Genomic DNA, 3262 nt, shown 5'->3' with positions numbered 1-3262 from the left:
GGGAGTGGGGGAGGGGAGGAGAGGAAGCCACTGGAGGGAGGGCGGAGGAGGGGGCTGGGCAGGCCCCGCTGGTCTGGAATCTGTCTTGGAGATGGCGGCGGGGCCGGCAGGGTGGGCCCACCAGCATTCCCTTCCCCACCAATCTGGCTTCAATTTCCTTGTCTGCTCCCTGCTCACCCAGTCCCTACCCTCACTCCATAAATCCTGGGGTGCAGTAAGTCCTCCAAAACCCAGTCCTCACTGCAAATTAGGTGGGCAGCCTCTTTGTTTTCTTATTTTCTAGGATGAGCAGTCTGTGGCCCTCTGGGACCTGAGTGCCTGGGCTGGGCATGTGAATCTGGGAGCTAAGCCTTGCTGGGACATCCTCTAACCCTGCCTGACATCTCAGGTCTGGATCTGGGTGCCCTGGAGAGACGGGGCTAGGGTGAGAGAGTCCAGGGGCCTGCTCCACTGACAGCTGCCAGGGACTCCCGTTGCTGTCAGCAGTGCCAGGCAGGAGCGGCTGACAGCCAGGTTTCTGGGTCACCATCCACGGTACCCTGCCAGTTCCCAAGTCTTAGGTGAGGAACAAGGGCAGGTCTACATCCCAGGGCCAGGCCTTGCTGCCTCTTGGGTTTTCTGGAGTGCTCCCGCCCTCATCTCCAGCCTCTCAGCAGCCTTAGTCCTAAGCGCCTGTCCCCCAGGAAGAGGCTGGTTATTGATACCATAAATCCCTTAGGTTTGCAGAGATGGGGTGCATAAAAGAGATCCAAAGCCCCTCCACAATAACTTCTTGGCTTGGGGCCCTCTCTTCCACCACCGCTTCCTGGGATCTGTCCACAGTTCAGAGGTGACCCTTTCCAGCAGTTTGCCTTGGCGGGGGGGCTTTGAGAGCAGGATGATATCTGGGCAGAAAACCAGGGCTAATCTTTCTCCCAGTTCCCAAAGAGGTGTAGTAAAGTTGGTATCTGATGTTCCCACCCACTTTGGCATTGTCCTGGGTCCATCTTAAGTGGATGGCTTGGTCCCCTGGAAATCTACAATGTTTTTAAGATCAAAACATGAGTTGAGGATGGCATGTGCAAGGCCCTGGGTTCAATTCCCAGTACTGGAAAAAAAAAAGTTCAAAATACTAATTAAACATCTCATTGGAAACCAGGTGTGGTGGCGCATGCCCATAATCCCAGCAACCAGGGATTGTTCAGGGAGGCTAAGGCAGGAGGATCGCAAGTTTGAGATCAGTCTCAGCAACATATTGAGACCCTGAACAAAACTCAGCAAGACCCTATCTCAAAACAGAAAATAAAAAAAGGGCTGAGGATGTGGCTCAGCGGTTAAGTGGCCTTGGGTTCAGTCCCTGGCATAAAAAAGAAAAAAATTATCTATCAATCTATCACTGTAGCCCTGGCTAGAAATGGATAAAAATGAAGGGCCTGGACAAGGGCTGCCTTTGGTGACCATCAAGCCTCGAGAGTGGGACATGACTCTGAGATTAGGAGTCTGTGTCCTGCCTGCAACTTTAACCAGCTGGGTAGGTAGGTAGGTGGGATGCAATGACATTGCACCTGCCCCTCCTCAGTCCTCAGGGGCTCAGCAAGGTCAAGGGCTTGCTGTAGCCAGTGGAGGAGCCTGGCTCCAAGTGTCTGCAGCTCCCGTTCCTTCACTGACTACTGTCCTGCCTACCCCAATCAGTACGCCTGGTCCCACCACCCCACAGAACTCTCCTACCCCCTTACCTACTCTACATTCCTTATATGACACAGCCCTTCCTCAGAGTCACCACTGCGCTACCCCTTCTGCATACACACTGCCCAAGCACTTGAAGTGTGAGTCTGAACTGCAGTTTGCTGGAAGTGTAAGTACTCACTGGATTTCGAAGGCTTAGTACCAAAAAAAAAAAAAGGAAAAAAAAAAAAAAAGGGAAAGCTAGGCTTGGTGCTGCACACCTGCAATGCCAGCAACTCTGGAGGCTGAGGCAGAAGGAGCCCAAGTTTGAGGCCAGCCCTGGCAACTTAGTGAGACCCTGGCTCAAAAGGATTGGGAGCCTTGGGAGCCAGGAGTGGCGGTACAGGCCTGTAATCCCAGCAGCTCGGGAGGCTGAGACAGAAGGATCATGAGTTCAAAGTCAGCCTCAGTGAAAGTGAGGTGCTAAGCAATTCAGTGAGATCCTGTCTCTAAATAAAATACAAAGATGTGGCTTAGTGGCCAAGTGTCCCTGAGTTCAATCCCAGGTAACTTCCCCCCCAAATTAAAAGGATTGGGGATACAACACCCCAGGATTTAATTTAATTCCCAGTAACAAAGAATATGAGTAAATAAATAATAAGAACAAAATGGTAATATCTGGATATATTGGATTAAATAGAATCTGTTATTAAAATTTATTTCATGTGTTTCTTCTACTTTTTAAGGTGGCTACTAGAATACTTAACATTACAGTCATGGCTCCCATTCTATATTTTGGAGAGCCCTGGTCTAGATAATTTGCTTATTTATTTATTTAAGTACTGGTGATGAAACCCAGGGCCTCTGCATGCTAAAGTGCTCCACCACTGAGCTATACCCCCAAACCTAATTTGCTTATTTATTATCGATCATCCTCTCCCTTACCCACCCAGACAGAAGGCCTACTCTTTGAAAGGCAGGTATTATAACATATTTTATTTACTTTCTCGTTTTCATTTTTGTTCAGTTTGTTTGTTTTTTTTGCTTCGATACTGGAATTGAACCCAGGGGTGCTTTACCACTGAGCTACATCCCTTGTTGTTTTTCTTTTTTGAAATAGGGCCTGGCTACATTCTGAGGCTGGCCTCCAACTTGCAATTCTCCTGCCTCAGCCTCCAGTCACTGGGATTTACAGGGCCATTGCACCCAGCTATATGGCAGGTTTTTAAGAGCCTGGCACTTAGTAGGTAAATATTTCTGTAATTGAATCAAACTGATGGGTTCCAGGACAACCTAAGAGGGCTGGAAGAGTCCAAAGTGGCAGAGCTTCAGACTTGGTCCTCCGGACTCTGTGGGACCGCAAGTTGTCAGCTTCCTGGCACACCCCACAAGGCCCCATTGGGTGTCAGGGAAGACCCCAAGGGGTCCTTGACACCCATCGCGGGCTTGCGATCTGGTCGCAGGGGACCATGCCGGCTGGGGGGCACTCACTGCACCTTTGAGAAGCTGGGAGGGAGCAAGACCGAGCTTTGGGGCTGCGGAGCACAGGGCGGCTGGGACCCTCCAGGGTTCCTCTCCGGCCATCCCGGAGGCAGCACGGGCCCCGCCTGGCCCTGCG

This window comes from Marmota marmota, unplaced genomic scaffold (genome assembly GCF_001458135.2).
Source record: "Marmota marmota marmota unplaced genomic scaffold, marMar, whole genome shotgun sequence".
In the NCBI taxonomy this organism is placed as follows: Eukaryota; Metazoa; Chordata; class Mammalia; order Rodentia; family Sciuridae; genus Marmota; species Marmota marmota.
The sequence above is the reverse complement of the archived record's forward strand: the minus strand, read 5'-3'. Positions refer to the sequence as shown.